This window comes from Thermobia domestica, chromosome 16, assembly GCF_964235325.1.
Source record: "Thermobia domestica chromosome 16, izTheDome1.hap1.1, whole genome shotgun sequence".
Taxonomy (NCBI): domain Eukaryota; kingdom Metazoa; phylum Arthropoda; class Insecta; order Zygentoma; family Lepismatidae; genus Thermobia; species Thermobia domestica.
In genome coordinates this window covers 29,092,961-29,112,408 of record NC_137469.1, presented here as the reverse complement: position 1 = coordinate 29,112,408, position 19,448 = coordinate 29,092,961, and the positions used below count along the sequence as shown (strand labels likewise).

Below are 19,448 nucleotides of genomic sequence, written 5' to 3'. Positions count from 1 at the left end.
GTTCTGCGCAAATTTCTTCTCAAAATCTATTTCCTTATATGTAAATTAATATTTAAATAAAATGAGAAACTTAACACGAAAAACGGTCAAACAATATATTTATTTCGTAATAAGATCGTTACTTTAAAGTACTTTACACATTCAAATAAATATTTCATAAAATAGAGCACTTCTAGTAAGATCTAGCAGCAAATGCCATCTTGTGTGCTCATTGTAAAACGAATCAAATATTTTCTTTTATTTGTTATCTTTTTCGATATCAGAAAACACAATCAAATGAATCAGTGTCTTATGTTGTAGCTGAAACATAACTTTATCTTATAGTACAATATTTATAATATGTAACGTTTCGTTGCGCAGTAGTTAAGGCAATGAGCTAATTGTGTGCTGACTTCCGGGTGGTGTTCCACCTTAATAATTCTTGAACCACCCAACCGATCTCGATCAAATTTTCAACATTGAGGAGGTTCAGGTTTGGGATGGATTTTATTATTTCACTTTGACGATGCAACTTAGTTGAGAAGGAGGAGTATAAAAAATAATCGAAAATGGCAGATATTAATGTCGAAGGCATAGTTTTCCGAGTCACTGAGTTGAACAGTGACACTTCCGATGCCGTTTAAATCCATATTCCGCCCCATACCTTAGGAGGTGAAGGAAGCGGAGGAGATATATATAAAAATGACCGATATCTGAGAGTAATAGTAAAAAAGTGACTGATTGACGAAACATATTAGTGATTTTTTTAAAAATTTTAACCCAGCGAAGCGGGTAAATCGATGTTAGTACTCAATGATTGCCAGTTTTAGCTACTGCCTAGAAATTCCACAAAACTGTTTAAACTGTAATGGCTCTAAACATAGTCATTTTAACCAAAAAGTAAAGTGTTTCTTCTTATCATTTATATTTTGAATAACAAAGGATACTTTGTTTGTATATGGTCAAGGAGACATTTAGGTGTCGCTTTGAGAATCAGAAGAATACAGGACAATGGTTGAAAAGGGACTGTTCTGGCTAAAACGAGACGTCCGGTCATCTTACTGAAAGGGTTAATTATAATTGCAGTGAAAGCTTCAAACAGTGTTCAGTAGGAATATATCAGAATATCCACTTATATTAATAAGTAGCACACGTGCTTAGGCATAAGTCCAGCAAGCAACCGACGGATGCCGTCACATCGATGGAACACGAAGAGGTAAGAAAAGAACCCTTTTAACCCCTCCACAGGATCTCGTTCCAAAACTGGCTGGCAGACACCTCGAGACAGAAGACGTCAGTTATTAACTGGTCACATCCTACTTTCTCTCCAAGCTGCACTGGTCGGCAAAGACTCCTGTATCCTTACCTCTGAGCTGCATCGGGCAAGAGGTATTCTCACCTATCTCCGCGCTGCAACGGGAAGGAGATATTACCTTACCTCTGAGTTGTATCGGGAAAAAGGTTCCATTAGATCCAGCTGCAACAGACAGACTCGTTCCTAACGAACAAATTCTAAACCTCCATGTTGCCATGGGCAGGACAGACCCAACTTATAGAAGAAAGTACTATTAGAGAAATTACTTACTTGTAATCTAGTGTAAAAACTATATAAAAACTTTTATAATAAAAAGGTGAAGGAAACGCTCGTGTACCATTACTGCACTGAATGTTGCAATATTGTTTTATCCGTCCTATTGTATCGCCCGAGGATATATCTTATTGACATGTTAGATGAATCCATATTTCAATAGGACGGATTAAGAATAAAACTCGGAAAGCACATTTGGAAAGAAATCGCCAAGGGTTTACAGTTAAAGTTTCTCCTAGGATTTAACAAACTACACTAAACCGGAGCCAGTGTTCTGGTCCTGTAAATCTAATACTCTCTTATTGGCGAGATACTGTGGTGCGTAACGGAGCATCCTGTGAAGATTGATCCTGTATGATTGTTTGTACAAACGCCGACTCCACCCGATTTTAAGACCCTGTCGTGGTTCGGAGCCACTCTAATACAAGGCCCCATACATTGCGTTGCATAAGGATGTAAAACACAAATTGGAACTAAGGTGAACATCCTGAAAAAAAATCGAAATTACTACTTACAGGATATTCAATCGTAAATCACCCTATTACAGAGCAAGAATGCTAACCATAAATTTGTCGTGTGAATTTATTTTTTAAAAAATAAAATAAATATTCATTTTCAGTATACAGGGTATTTCAAAACAACACCGATAATGTTAGGGAGGTGATTCCTGACACCAAGATAAGACAAAAAGCATAGATCAACCTGGGTGCATAAATGCTTTCTTTCAGAGTTATAGGCTGCCGAAAGCATGAAAAAATGAACTTTAAAGATCCCTAGCTTCAAGACTATGGGACCTACCTTAGACAGGTCAAGACTTCAATTGGAACTACTACGTGCGCTATCCAAAAATACTGTTTCAGAATCCTATGGTACTCACGTAACAATTTTTATAGAGGGCATATAATTTGAAGTACTCACCAAATGTCTTTATAAAAACTGTTGCGGAAGTACCGCAGTATTCTGAAACATGCATATTTGTATAGGGCAAATACTAATTCCTAAGTATAATCTTGTCCCGACTACGCCAGATCCCATAGTATTGGAGCTGTGGACCTTTAAAGTTCATTTTTTTATATATATTTTAGGCAGCCTATAACTCCGAAAGGAAACATTTGTGCACCCAGGTTGGTCTATACTTTTTGTCTTATCTTTGTGTCAGGAATCACCTCCCAAACATTGTCCGTGCTGTTTTAAAATACACTGTAATTTGTTTAGGTTTCCTCAAATAGTTTTGTGGGGGCCGCGGTGGCTCAGTGGTAGAGCTTTCACCTCTGGTGCTAGGAGGTTCCGGGTTCGATCCCAGCCTCCGCCAAATGAACTTTGTGGTGGACAAACAACGTGTGCGTGGGTTTCCTCGGGGTTCTTCCGTTTCCTCCCACTTTCTTCATTCGTTTCTCATCATAACCGTCTCCTTTAGCCTAGCCGACATAACCGTGGGACGTAACACTCAAAAATTTCATTTTTTTCGAATTCTTCTGCAAATCCGAGGGTAACTCAACAAAATGGATTCACAATAAACTATTTGCAGTCCATGAGGAATATACAATTAATCTTTTCGATGGCTTCAGGGTATTTCATTTTGGTGATTTCAGCTGTCTGGACCAGTCACGGTCAGTCAGATCATCAACCAACAAACTTTGTCATTGAGGAACTTATTAAAAAAAAAAAAAAAAAAAAAGACAGACATGTCAACGCGAGACAGTCATGAAGTAGACTGGTATGACAAATGTCTCATATCTAAGTGGAAAGCAGTTTCGAGATGGCAACGAGCTCATTGCTTGTGCCAAAAATGTCGTGTTACGACCAACCTCAAGACCAATATGAATGATCATTCGTGTCATGGAAACAAAGCCATCTACAGTAGAGTAAAGCAAATTGATCATATACTAAATAACATTTCCAAAGGACCAATGTATCAATCCTTCTACCTACAAAATTTCATTTCTCTAGGCTTATAATTACCAAGCCAAGCAAAAGGTAATTTACGTTACTTTTCGACTTATCTTCGTACATATTTAATGAATAAAAAATATTGTCGGAAATCAAAAAGGGAGAGGGAAAAGTTCGATATTAACTAATTAACATTAATGTATTGAATATTCATTTCTAACTACCTTTGTCAGTATTCTTGGTAATATGGGAATTTGAATTCCCGTGTGCCATAACATTATTAATTAATTTGAACAAGGGAATACCTATTAAATAAATCCGTAATTACTCAGGCCCTGTAGACATTATTATTAAAAATCGTTATTTCATTCCAATCTCGCCAGTCTCTAAAGTACGCGACACAATTGATGACATATGGGCTAGGCAAGTGGAACGAAGACTATGACGCCTCTTTCAGAAATATGCGTCGTTTGCCGCGTGTCGCGTTTGGCACGGCGCAGTGATTATTTGTTTACCATTAGCATATATGAGGGCTTTCCAGATTATCCGGCTATGGCGTTTCGCCGTGTGCGGCCGCCATAAACATTACAGCGCCCTTCAAGACGCGGCGCGGCGCTTCGCCGTACACGACATGTTGATTACTATTGCCACTTATGGTTCTCTTCAGACTAGACGGCGCGCGCCTGAGAAAATTCTGTTTGCCAGTTTGTTGAAAGGCGCTAGGAGGAGTTGCCTTTGGCTATCTTAAGAAATTGATTTCATGGAAGATATAGAAACATTACTTAGTTTGGTGGAGGAAAAGCCCATACTGTTGGACAAATCTTTCGATTCATACAAGTCCAAAAACGAAACAACAGCTACTTGGAGGGAGGTTTGCAACAAATTGAATTCCAATTTATTTTCTCTAACAATTTATCAAAGTTGGTATCGACATACGAAAATAATTTTAAAAGACTTTCTTTCAGCACTTCGTAAGTCACTTAATAATAGCACAAATGCACCAGCTACATAGGTCTTTGAATATTATTCCTCTATGCCTTCATCTTTTAGATCTAAGTAGAACCAGTACAAATATAATAACTTATCTCGATCATCCATACTATCTCTATCGGAAAAACGACAAATCAGTTTGACCGGCAAAAAAAGCTGCTGTGATGTTCATGACAAAAGCCGTATGTTGCACGGCACAACTTTTATACACACGGCGCGGTGCCGTTCACGGCACGCCATGTAGTGTGAAAGAGGCCTAACACAGCATTTTGCGTGAAGTAAAAGAGCGTGTCTGAGCAGAAGGAAGTGAACAGTGAATCACTTCCTCCGTGCTTAAACTGATGTGACTGTGTACAAAAATGTGGCAACACCGCAGTCTTTTTATTTGATTACGTTTAAAAGGGGGCTCGGAGCACCACCTTCAAATACCATAAACACTGTCCCTTATCATAGTTATCAATATATCCTTTGAAATCATATAAAAAAACACTGACCGCCCGATCTCTAGTCAACTTCTTTAATGTCTTTGTTTAACTATTCTAGCTCAATAGGCAGAACAGAAAGTTTTCACAAATAAAGAACTAAAACCATAAGAAAGGATGTAATGATTTACTTAAGAAACTTAAAGAAGAGTAAAGAAAACGACTAAAATTATGTCATAAACAAGTAAGTAGAAGTATAGGAATTTAGTACGAAAGCTGAAAATGATGAGGTTAGCGCTTGCGGTTTCAACAGAGCGATAAAAGAAAACCGAGGTGCAACCTAATATATGGACTCTGAATTCATATGAGAAAATCACTTCTCAGTATCTCTTACCGTTTTTGTTCTATGGGAATGAATATTGAAACTGGAAGTGGTAGATGTATATGATTTCCGGCTGCAACTGAAAAATAAGGGTGGAGGTGACACTAATTCTTGAAACGATGAATTCAATCATAAATAATAATTTTTCACTATCTCGTTCAGTTTTTTGGTGTGATACCTGTCGACAAAAATAGATAAAGACAGATGTATGGAAAGGCAGAATGATTCTGTAAGGCACATGCATACAGATGTATAGAACTGTTGAGTAATTCTGTAAGACACATGCAGACATACGTACTGAAACACAGTGATTTTGTAAGACACATGTAGACATATGTACTGAAAGACAGTGATTTTGTAAGGCACATGCAGACATATATACTGAAGGGCAGAGAGATTCTGTAAGGCACATGCAGACATATGTTCGGAAGGGCAGAGAGATTCTGTAAGGCACATGCAGACATATGCTCGGAAGAGTAGAATGATTCTGCAAGATATGCAGATAGATGTATGAAAAGATAAAGTGATTCTGTAAGGCACATGCAAACAGATGTATGGAAATGCAGAATTATTCTGTAAGGCCTTGCAGACATATGTACTGAAGGACAGAGAGATTCTGCAAGACATGCAGACAGATGTATGGAAAGACAAAGTGACTTTGTAAGGCACATGCAGACAGATGTATGGAAAGGCAGAATGATTCTGTAAGGAACATGCAGACATATGTACTGAAGGGCAAAGTGAGTCTGTAAGGCACATGCAGACATATGTACTGAAGGGCAAAGTGATTCTGTAAGGTTAGCCGCTCATTGACCAAAGAACAGGACAGTTCAAGCCCAGGCGTAGTACAGGCACAAAAAATAAAGCCTCATACTGACCTGAGAACATGCTAGACAAAATTCTTTCTAATTGATTCAGACACAGTGTCAATGCATTTTAGCCTCTCTCTCTTTCTCTCTCTCTCTCCACATTCACTACTGCCTCCCACGGTACCGACAGTGTGCAGAGATCCCACGGAAGTGTCGACTTTGGAGACGATGTGATCCACTCTCATTTAGCGATTCTCCAAAACAACTCTTTCATCATTTGTTCGATCATGTCGTCAGACAGGTCTTGTGGGAGACAGAGATTGTCCTGGTTCTACCTTGTTTAAATTGTCACATTAATTAATGCAGATTAGACACATCCATGACACCATCATTACATGTCACACTCAACACTCAAGCACCACGCAAATGGAGAAGACAACAAGTCATCACTTTTACCGCTGGTGCTAGAGGTCTGTGTCACGTATGGTATTGCCGTCTCTGGTGGCACGTATGGCAGAGATGTGCGTCTACGCGTAAAAAACGATAGTTTACGTTTACGTGTCAACAATGCGTAGACAATGTAAACAACGTAGACTATGTAGAATATGTCAACAACAAGTAATTTAATATGGCATCGTGGACAATAAAGGAGCTTTATTTTGTCGTTACCTTGCGAAATTGCGTACAAAATAAAATGCCTAGACCAGCGAATAGTAACTTTCGAATACTTAGTTTCGTCTTGATGAAGGAAAATGAAAAATATTATGCATTTTGTAAAATATGCAAGAAAAAATTGGCAAATACAGCAGCTTCAAGACTAAAAGCCCACAGGTGAGAATTAGTTTTGTAAGTTTCATTATAAAAGCAGTGCTCGAAGTGGAAAATCTAAGGAAGTGGTATGGGCAGAGCAGAGTAAACATACAGATTAGATAATGCCCTCTACTTTTTATATGTTAGTCGTTTCCCTAATCTTTCGCTGCACCGAAGCAATACAACTGAATGAGGAAATATGAACAAACGAGCAACGAAATTCTTCCTTACATTTGATCGTGGTTGTCTACATAGTCTACACGAGAGAAGGTGTAATGTAGATTACGTATAGATTACAGTAGACAATCGCGTAGACGTAAAATTATAGTTTACGGCACATCACTGACGTATGGTGGAGCACCACGCAAATGGAGAAGACAACAATCATCACTTTTACCGCTGCCGCTAAAGATCTGTGTCACGTATGGTGTTGCCATCTCTGCCACGCATTAACAACGTGAGTTCGCGTATTTTAAAACAAACAGCAGGAGATGTAACCAGTCCTGAGAAAAATACTAGAGGTGTTATAAATTGAGTGCACCTCGTACTAATGTTTTCCTTAGCCTCGATGCATAAACGTGCGACCTTAAACTAGAAACAATTGCGACTCTTTATTTTTCTTTCATTTCTCATTTATAATTCATACCTTCTCTAACATTAGTACCTAGATAATGAAAATTAGTTAATTCTTTTACTTCTGTCTTCCTTCAACTTTTATAGCTTAGTTTCTTTTCATCTGTCATTATTGCTTTCGTGTTTCTTTAGGGAAGAAAAATTAAGTTATTATAATAATATCGTCCGTAATCAGTGCTATAACCAATAAGTAAGTGTTAGACTAGCGGAGAAAATGACAGAGGAGAGTGCAATTAAAAGGGGAGTTCGACAGAGATGCTATCTCTCCTTAACATTATTTCATATCTATCTAGAACAGATAGTGAAAAAGAGCCTACATAATGAAGATGGCATATTAGAAGATTAAATGTATAAAGTTTGCAGATGGCATGGAGCTTGTAACGGAATCTGAAGAGAAAATTAATAACATATTTTTTTTAAAAAAAAAAATGAGGAATGGCTGTGAAGAATATGGGATGAAAATAAATTTACAAAGACAAAAACTATGGTGATTGGAACGAAGCGGTCGATGTCAAATATAGAAGTAGAAGGGGATAAAATGGAATAGGTGAATGGTTCGATACCTTGGTAGTATTCTTAGTGATAGATGAAGTGCCAACGTGGAAGGATAAGAATTACGAAAATAGCCTTTAGGAGGAACAAAAATCTGTTTTATGGGACATTGAATAAAGTTAAAGAAAGACTTATTAAATGTTTTGTGTGGAGTGGGCAGGAACATGGACATTACTCAAAAATGATGGAAAACGGCTGGAAGCTTTCGAAATGTGGGTGTGGAGAAGAATGGAAAGAATTAACTCGGTCGAGCGGAAAACGAATGATAGGGTGTTTGAAATGGTGGTGGAGAAAAAGAACAATTTTAGATATTTTTAAGAAGAGGAAGAGAAACTGGTTGAGACATTGGCTAAGAAGGAATTGCATCATGAGAGACGTGTTAGAGGGTGGTATAGTGGCAGGAAAGAGAAGGAGGGGGCGAAGGAGACTACAATTAATGGACGATATCGAAACAGAAAAATCGTACGTGAAGACGAAGAGGTTACCGGAAGACCGTGGAGTATACAAGTTTCTCAGTTGCAGCAAGTGACCTGCCAATAATGGCAGAATACCTATGATGATGATGATGATGATATCAGTGCTAGTTGTTCCGGGCTCAGTTACCTCGTGAGAGCAATCAATTGACAATATTTACCCAAGACAATGGAAAATCACTTGTATTAAGAAGTAAAGCGAAATTTATAGGTGTTGGAAGCCGATCCACTGACCAAGCCTCCCCTATCTGAACATTCTTCGTCTAGCTGACTGTCTATTCCAATTATTACCTGGAAGAAAGCGATTAATTCCATGAGAAAACACTGTGAAATGGTATTAGCTACAAAGAGGGAGACTACGATATCCATAACTGAGAACACATATAACTAATTAATTATCCTGCAAATGTAGATAATTAGATAGCTGGAGATTAACCTCATCCATACGTCGATAATAAGCCTATTAGTGTAACTATGAAGTCCTGCAATCCAGCGAGACATGCGTTCACATAATGTATCATCTGGAACTTTGTCAACGATAGCAAGTATTAGCAATATAACATCATAATAGGCTTCTATCTACCCCATAGAAAGGAAACTTAGTTTAATGTTACCATCAGATATCGTGTTAATAAATTTTCTACGCATTAGCGTATAACAAGTAAAAAATATCCAAATATATACAGGGTGTTTCAAAACAACACCGACAACGTTTGGGAAGTGATTCCTGACACCAATATAAGACATAAGACACAAAGTATATACAAACTTGTGTGTATAAATGCTTTCTTTCGGAGTTATAGGCTGCCGAAAACGTAAATGGACTTTAAAGATCCATAGCTCCAAAACTATGGGTCATACCGTGATTTGGTCAAGACTTCACGTAGGAACTAATATGTGCCTTATCCAAAAACTCATGTTTCAGAATCCTGCGGTACTTCCGGAAATTTTTTTATAGAGGCAGTTGGATAGTACTTCAAATTACGTGCCCGTAAGCAAACTCCTTTTATAAAAAAATGTTGCATGAGTACCTTAGGATTCTGAAACATGCATTTTTGGATAGCACACATATTAGTTCCTAAGTGAAGTTTTGACCACACTACGGTAGGTCTCATAGTTTTGGAGCTATGAACCTTTAAAGTTCATTTTTTCATATTTTTCCAGCCTATAACTCCGAAAGGAAGCATTTGTGCACCCAGGTTGGTCTATACTTTTTGTCTTATCTTGATGTCAGGAAACACCTCCCAAACGTTATCGGTATTGTTTTGAAACATCCTGTATATATATATATAACAATCAATAGTTGACATTCAGCTCCACAAAACAGTATGCTGACGGTTACTTCTCATGTGCAGCTTTCGAGTAATTCGACAGAAACAACTGCCTCCCCGTAGCATAATTGCTAACACTCTCGTCTTTGGTGCGAGCGGTCCCGTGTTCAATTTCCGGTGAGGGCACTCAGTTGAAAAAGTGTAAAAGCTTTTTCAGGTCAGTCGTCCTAAATGAGATTCTCTGGGTTTCTCTCAATCACATCAGGCAAATGCCGGGATGGTAACTAAAATACAGGGTGGTCCAGAAGTGGGCTTACCCGCCTTTTGTTTCAACAGTGTAGTGTTAGTTATAGTAGAGCGTCTGTATACAGTTACCTTGAAGTGTTAAGAGTCTTAAAAGTCATAAACATCGGTATGATCAGCATCCATGTTGTCACACAGCTAAATTCTGCGTCAAGTTCTCGCAGATATTTTGCGGAGATACTCTGGAGTCAGGAGGGTGAAGGCGTGTTCCACAGCTACTCGTAATTCCTGCGTTGTGTGATATCAAGTGTTTCTTACCTGTTGCTTTATGAAACCCCAGAGAGCCTTGTCTGGTGTCAGATCGGGACTTCTTCGAGGATAAGCAAAGGGAGCTAGTTAAAATGCACAACCTCTTCCAATCCAGCGGCCAGGAAACGTCTGATTCAGATAATTGCGCACGTGAATCGCGAAGTACGCTGGCGCTCCATCCTGCTGTACCACAACAGTGTTTTTGATGCCATTTTCTTCCAGTTGAGGCACCAACCACTCATTAAGCATCTCCAGGTAAGAATATCTATTGATACTGTCTTCGAAGTACAATTAGGGGGACACTCACTTCTGGACCACGCAGGTCCCAGGCCGCTTCCTTCCTTAATTGTCCTCGGATAGTGTGATCACCGAAGGACGTTATCCCTTAAACGTGATGGGCTAACATGGCCATAAATGCCGACAGCCCAGAAATCTAATTCCTAATCCTAATCCTAGTGACGGGCTAACATGGTCATACATGCAGAAAGCCCAGAAATCTAATTCCTAATACTAATCGTAGTGACGGGCTAACATGGCCATATATGCCAAAAGCCCAGAAATCTAATTCCTAATCCTAATCCTAGTGACGGGCTAACATGCCGTAGATGCAGAAAGCCCAGAAATCTAATTCCTAATCCTAATCCTAGTGACGGGCTAACATGACCATATATACTGAAATCCCAGAAATCTAATTCCTAATCCTAGTGACGGTCTAACATGGCCATAGATACCGAAAGCCCAGAAATCTAATTCCTAATCCTAATCCTAATGACGGGCTAGCATGGCCATAGATACCGAAGGCCCACAAATCTAATTCCTAATCCTAATCCTAGTGACGGGCTAACATGGCCATAGATACCGAAAGCCCAGAAATCTAATTCCTAATCCTGGTGACGGGCTAACATGGCCATAGATACCGAAAGCCCACAAATCTAATTCCTAATTCTAATCCTAGTGACGGGCTAACATGGCCATAGATGCCGAAAGCACAGAAATTTAATTCCTAATCCTAATCCTAGTGACGGCCAATATGGCCATAGATGCCGAAAGTCCAAAAATATATCTAATCCTAAACCTAGTGACGAGCTAACATGGCCATAGATGCCGAAAGCACAGAAATTTAATTCCTAATCCTAATCCTAGTGACGGCCTAACATGGCCATAGATGCCGAAAGCACAGAAATCTAATTCCTAAGCTTAATCGACAAAAACAAATGTTTATGGCGTTAAAATCTTTCTCGTTTGTTAAAAAAACACTAACTTTTATACTGCTGGAACTGAGTGTTTATTTATTTTCTACTGTATAAGTTTAAAATAAAAACATTCAACAAAGAAGTATATATTGTTTGCATCAAAAGTCCGGTTCCAAAGGATGACTCCGTCATGAGTAATAATACAAAAATAAAATTCAAAGAAAGGAAATTTATTGGAAATAGACAATTTTCAATCTAAAATGGTGGAATTTTTTAATCGTACCATGCGCTTGAGCTTTGCACTGCCATGATGTCCTCTATTAAATTAAAAACCAATGTTGCCAATTCAGCAGGAGGTTTCCTTGCTCCCTCATCATAGCAACAATACAGCATTGTTGAGAAACTGATTGGAGGTGCATCTAACAATGTGCACGTCCTGCACATCATTGTTTTGCGTGCAGTGATGTTCCGTTCGAACAACCTGACAAAACTGGAAACGTTACTTTATCATTTAAGACAGGGCGCCTTATCAGTGTTGATCCCAAGCGGATGGTGCTGTCTATCGCTTTTGCTGTATGTAAATGAATATTGAAACCGAGAGTCATAGTTCATTTCTAGCACTTACAGTTTAAAGTTGAAAATTAAAAATGGAAATGAAATGTATTTTCAGAACGCTTCATCCATGGTAGAAAATCTCTTCTCGCTATCTATAACTGTTTTTGTTCCATAATAATCAGCTTTAAAACTGGAATCGGTAATTTTATACACTTCCGGTGCACATATCATCTCCTGAAGGAACTCAATTTGTAACTTTCTCCCTCTATACTCTAGTCAAAATTGATGATGCTTCAGGTAGTTCTTGAGATCTTGTGCATCCCAGACGTACACACATGGATAGATAGGGTAAATATGTCAATCAGTTTTAATAAACCATTCCCCTTAATACGATTTCAAAATCAATTTAGATGTGGAGGCTTACAATGAGACAAACGCCAACGTGATTAAACCTGGGATTGTCAATGGAACGTCGAGTGGTAAAACAAGAGAGACTCTCACTAATTATTGTATCCTTTCTTTTGGAAAGTTGAATGGAACAACGAGAAATATGCACAGACCATCCTAGGTTGATTCAAAAAAGAGCTGATGCCTTTCAAATTGACTCTCCTGTCATCCTAGGTTGGTTAAAAATGAGCTGAAGCCTTTTTATTGTCTCTCATGTCATCGTAGGTTGGTTCAAAATTAAGTGAAGACTTTCAAATTGCCTTTCTTGTCATCCTACGTGGATAAAATTGAGCTGAAGATTATTAAATTGCCTCTCTTGTCATCTTAGGTTGTTTAAAAATGAGCGGAAGCCTTTTAAATTGCCTCTCCTTTCATTTTAGGTTGGTTTAAAATGAACTGAATCCTTTAAATTGTCTCTCATGTCATCTTAGGTTGGTTCAAAATTAGCTGAAGCCTTCTAAATTGCTTCTCCTGTCATTCTAGATTGATCAAATAAAGCCTTCTAAATTGTATTTCCTGCCATCCTAATTTACTTCCATTTAAATGTACTAAATTCTTTTAAATTGCCTCTTCTGTCATTTTAGGCGGATGCAAAATGAACTTAATCCTTTAAATTGTCTCTCATGTCATCGTAGGTGGGTGTATAATGAGCTGAATTCTTTTAAGTTGCCTCTTCTGCACAATTTGCATAGTCCTGTTTGCCCCCGCTATTAGTCGGCAAGCTAAAATTCAATCTGAAGGAAACTGGGCAACCTATTTAAGTTGATTTTCAATTACTTCCACATCAATTTTGGTTTGAATTGGTAAAGTCTTCCTTTCAATTAATTAATTGACAACATGATAAAATAATTAAGTCATTTTGTGTGGAAGCCATGAATAAAATGTTCAGAAGTGCTTGTATCCATGTTTTGACATAGAAAACCGGAGACGTGGACACTAACATAATGAGACAACCACGGTTTCCGAATACACAACGAAACATGGAAAGATGCTAGAAATTACCCGCAAAAATAGGATAGGAAACACACAGATAAGAAAGATGATTTGAGTGACGGATATTATCACGAAAATAAAGGTATTAATATGGCGGTTGACTTAGGAGTTGCAGAAATCTTCATCCAGCAGTGCATTGACAATGATTGTTTATCAACTCAGGGGCAATTAATCCTCTTCTCCCACTCTACATTGCGCCCCTTTTAAGGAGAGGCAGGAACTTAAGGTGGCGTCGCACCAACAATTAGATTAATGAAAGAAAAAAGGACGTCGAACACATTGTGTTAAGTGTTATGGAATGACAAGCCAATTCGAGAAAAGCGCGGAAATTCAAGGGAAGATTGGGAAGATACTATCAAGAAAAGAATCAAGAAAGGGTGGAGTGTGCTGTCACAGGTACAAATGTCACTGTCAAAGAATCGGAACTGTTCATTACTCTCTGACTTCAATATATCAGTTATAGGAGGTGGAGGATGTCATTCAGCCAAGACCTTATTGGACATCTACGGATCCTAAAGGACCTGACGCTGACACTTTTGATCAGAAAAATACGGATGTATAGTGACAAGGGGAAAAGCTACGGAGATTAGAAACGCGGGAAGCAACATGTTCAATTTGGAAAGAAGCTAGAAAAAGGAAATTCGGATTTATTCGGGGAAGACACGAAAGTCACAAAACACAAATAGTCTATTGTTATAGATGTCCAATGTTGGAGATGTAGACACGCAACTTCAATCATCATGTTTTTTTTCTATAATAATGAATGTTATGGTATTCGTTATTAAAGCCGCAGTGTTATGGCCAAATTAACCTACTAAGTAGATGGCCTGGATTCAATCTCCGATGAGCTGGAAATCTTTTCTAGTTCAATACGGGTTCACTCAGCCTCCATAAGTGGATACGAAGGAAAAATCTGGAGGTAAATGAGGGCGGATTGAGGTGCTATCTACACCATCTTTTCCTGTATGTGCCGAAGTCTCGAAGATCTCGAGTCGACTCACTCAGCGTTTGGGTCTGGTATAGCCACTATTAAATACAAGGCACTCTATTTTTATGATAAATTGTTATTAACATAGGTGTATGCGAGTTTCTCTCATTCGTTTCAACATGCGTTTGTGTGTGTTGGTGTGTTTCTCTCTCTCTATTCCGATGTAATTTTCGTAGCTTTACTCTTACACACTCAATCTTCACCAGAAACGCAAAACTTTTTGGGCATTAAATCTTTATTAAATCTTTTAAATATTGTCCTTGCAACACGGGATTTTAATAATGCGACTCCTAAGGGCAGAAATGGACTTGAAATATATATATATATATATATATATATATATATATATATATATATATATATATATATATATATATATATATATATATATATATATATATATTAACCAAATCTCTAAAAGGAGTTCGCGTACAGGTTGTCCGAGATGTCCTCGTACCACTAGAATTGAGTATCACAGAAAGCAATGCCAACGTTTCTAGCTTATTTAGTATAGTATACTATAGCTAAGTACTTTCACTGGTACTTGAGTACCTATACATCTACGAAATATGCCATTATATCTGAATGTCCTCCATAGTGCTGCAACACAGATACATGAGTCTCCATGTCTTCCTAAACGCCACCTTGAAATTATGCACATCCTGAAGCAAACGCACGTTTTCTCCAATCAAGCAGATTTGCCTTTATGAGGTAGGTCCTTGCCAAAGCGATCTCTAAACGCAGTCATTACCTGTATCATTGTTTCCCTGTGTGTAGTCATTCACCAAAGCTATCTCTAAATGTTATCTTTTTTGTGTCATTGTTTGATCTGTGTGTAGTCATTCACCAAAGCCATTTCTAAATACAATCATCGCCTGTGTCATTGTTTGCCCTGTACGTAGTCATTCACCAAAGAGATCTCTAAATACAGTCATTATATGTGCTATTGTTTGCCCTGTAATAGGTCGTTATCATTCATACACGTGCAAACTGTTATTCCAATTTCGTAACTGCAATCAATTTCATTAGTTATTATAACTTCATAACTGAAATGTCCCAAGTGACCTTGAAAACAGAGATACCAGACAGAGCTTAAAATCAAGGATGCCAAACTGCTGTCTGAGACCATTAAAGCAATGTTGCCAATACCACAAATAAAATTAAATTGACACTGTTGTCTGTGATACTCAAAATCTAGGGGTGAGTGGATTTCTCGGGCGATCTGTAGAACCTAAAAATCTTGTAGCAATAATCTCCATTTAAATTTTATTACAAAAGGCTAAGGAAAGAAAGTACACCTAATGTATTAATACTTGTATGTAACTTTCTGAAGCTGTATATAAAGCTTTGTTCCTTTAACTTGAACGATAAAATTTAAATTTCTACTGATGTGATTTCCCTCAAAAACCGCCATTGCCTCCATCTAAAAAAAAGAAAGGAAAGTAGAAAGAAAAAAGTGCACTGCACAGCGCTACTAACAGTTTTTTTTTTTTTAATATAGAGTTTTAGTTCTTTCTTATTGATGTTTGGTGGTAGCAGATTGCTGTGAGTCTGTGTAACGAGACGATTATTGACAAGCCAAAGAGGGTTTCGTTATTTGAGTAGCGTGTACAGTGCACTGCCATGGGAATTGGCTTATCTGAGAGGGATGTGTATGAAAACCCTCGGGGATTCACCAAGCACCAACTGTAACCACAAACTCAAATCATGGAACAATAGGGTTCCACTGAATGAAGTCAGACCAACACAATGGCGGGAAATTTCCTTCCAAATCCCCCTCATCATGCAAAGTATTGACAGTCTAAGTTTCAGACAATGCACTATAATTATTATATTGAACAATTCACAAGGGCATTGTATTATTGGTTTACTTGTAATCAAATGCAAAACGGAAGTAGGATGATTTTCACCTATTTTCTTGAGCGATTACAACATATCTTAAGCAAATAAATCGAGCAGCTCTATTGTTCCTCAGTAGCACATTTTGAGGGGATTAGATATACTTAGTTGTTCTGTTGAACAATCAATTATTTTACTGAGCTGTAGTGTAAGATTCTTGGCTGATCTTCTAGTTCATTGTTTTCAACTATAGTAACATATAGTAAAAAAAAAAGTTAAAAATTAGAAAATTTAACAGTTTGATATCTACTGGTCGAAATTGAAACTTCAGTGTGTGATCCTTTTGTTTACTTTGATTTGATTTCATTTGCTTTAGAATTCAGAGACCCTTTCAGCTACAACGTTGTATGAGATGTGGAACTTAACGAAGGATTCAACCACATGAGCTTCCGCCTCGAATCGAACCCAGGTCTCCCACACCTAGTGCTCTCAACGGGTCGGGTCGGGTCGGGTTGAAGACCGACCCGACCCGACCCGTAACCCGAATTGACTGACCCGACCCGATGACCCGACAACCCGACCCGAGCTGACCCGGTTGACCCGACCCGAGCTGACCCGATTGACCCGAGCTGACCCGATCCGACCCGTTCGGTACACGGGTCGGGGCGGGTCAACCCGATCCGTTTGAGAGCACTATAGTCACGACACTGGGTGAACGCCAAAATGCACTCCTATTGGGAATTAAACCCGGACCACGTGTACCGAAGTCTTACACGTTAACCACTAGCTAGATCAAGCGGGGGATTTGTATATGAATCTTAACGAATATTTGCCACTTTTGAGGTTTGGTTATTTCTTTTTATAACTGATACCAATGTCCGACGTTGGAGATTTTTTTTCTTGCTTTAGTTCTATGTGACGAAATTTTTATTCAAGGTCAGTGTTCTTACCTGCTCGGACGGCAGGGAGTCTTCTCGGAAGGCAGTAGCAAGAGTCTCTTGGCGGAGACAAAAGGAAATCATTTAACTACAATGATAAGGGTTGAGGAAACAGGATAACACCTGTGATTTTTTCCAACCCTTCAACTTTCATTCCAAAATAGGTTCTTATGATTCCGGGACCCGTGCCGCTTTGATTTTTCTTTCTCGGTAATTAAAACGTATTTTACAATATATATAGTTGAACGTAAGAAGATACATAATATGAATTTTGTAATTTAAAATTAAAAAATACAGTATGATATTTAATTATAAGGTACTAATTTTATTTCATCACTTTCAGCCCAACAAATGAAATTCAAACAATTCGCTCCCTGGGTCTTGTCAGGCCCGTATCCAGGGGGGTCTAGGGGGGCCGGGTCCCCCCTAAATTTTGGCTTGTCTCCTCTAAAATGTTCACGGTATGCTGGCAAAATAACTATAATATGGTGATTAACTATAATATGGTTGGATCGGGTCCCCCCTAACTTCAGCCGGCCCTCCCCTACATTTTTAGGCTGGCTACAGGCCTGGTCTTGGTCATCAATACTGCGTCTTATTCTTTGTCTTGCAGTCAAGTCTTGGTCCTGCAATTCGTAGTCGTGGTGGTGTTTCATGTTATACAAGAGCCAAGAATGCTCGCCTCATCGGTACAAATGAAGACCAAGTGTAATTTTGATTATGGTCTTTCATACTATACGGAAAGCAAGAAAATATGCTCATCGCTACTTCGTGATCACCAAAACAAGACCAAGAGCAAGATTACTATGCAATTCGTCTTGCATATCCAATCTTTATCTTGTTCTTGTATCGATGTCCTTGGGCTTGGTGAAATAAAATGAAATATTCAGCTTAAGGTCCCTCGATTCTGCACCGAGGCTAAGGGATACGGTGACCATGAGAAATGAATGAAATGGTAGAATGAAGAAAGTGGGAGGAAACAGGAGAACCCCGAGAAAACCCACTAAACGGCGTTTCTCCACCACAAAGCTGGGATCGAACCATGGATACCATGCACCAGAGATGAATTCTCTACCACTGAGCCACCGCAGCCCTGCTTGGGCTTGGTCGTCGATATCCAATCTTTCTTTTGGCCTTGCTTAGACAACTTCTAGTTTTTTTCTAAATCCAGACTCCATATTGGCGTAGATATTAATATTACAGTCGATTGGTAAAATCAATCTTCCACATTTACAAATTAAAGTACACACAAGTACAAAAATAAGCATTCACCATAAAAACACTAGCTGGAAGTGTTCAAAATAGATTTATGGCTTCTATAAAATCAATTGAAAATTGCTATTTTTAATTAGGCAGCTAGTGAAAAACAGCAGCTTTCGACTCCAGCCGAGTTTAAGCTCAACCTAAACTTAGTTGACCAAAGTGAACTGACCCGACTAACCCGACACGATAACCCGACCCGACAACCCGACCCGAATAACCCGTCCCGAGCTGACCCGATTGACCCGACCCGAGCTGACCCGAATAACCCGACCCGACAACCCGACTCGAGCTGACTCGACTGACCCGACAACCCGACCCGTTTGAGAGCACTACCTACACCAAAGACGCGTACGCTAACCGCTTACCCACGAGGGACCTTATCCTCTCTGCGTAGAGCGTTCACCTCTGGTGTATGGGGTCCTTGGTTCAATCCCAGCTTGCGACAAGTGGAATTTATGATGGACAAACACCGTATGCGTGGGTTTTCTCGGAGTTCTCCCGTTTCCTCCCACTTTCTTCATTCCACCATTTCATTCATTTCTCATCATTACTCATTTCTCATTTCTTATCTCCTTTAATCTAACCGGAATAACCGTGGGACGTAAAACTAAAAGATTTCATTTCTACTGTAAATAGGAGTAGTATACTCTTCCAATATTGATCCTAATAGAGAAAAAAATGGTATTTTAGATTGCGGCAAATAACTGTTGATATAAATTTGGAGTTATAAAGAATATGTTAGACCTCTACTCGTATCCTGTATTCAAGAGGAAGTCAAACCACTACAATTTCCGGTTTTAATATTGAATATCCATAATATAAAAAATCACCATAGTTTTATAATTTGAAACGAAACCCTCTAGTTTACTGTAAATGATACT

The 19,448-nt window shown here is 38.7% G+C and overlaps 1 protein-coding gene across 9 annotated transcripts in view; it reads right to left on the bottom strand.

The window, feature by feature from the left end:
* The window catches only part of Dscam4 (Down syndrome cell adhesion molecule 4), a 751,808-nt gene that overhangs the window by 634,980 nt on the left and 97,380 nt on the right, over positions 1-19,448 (bottom strand). The gene's annotated exons all lie outside the window — the stretch shown is intronic.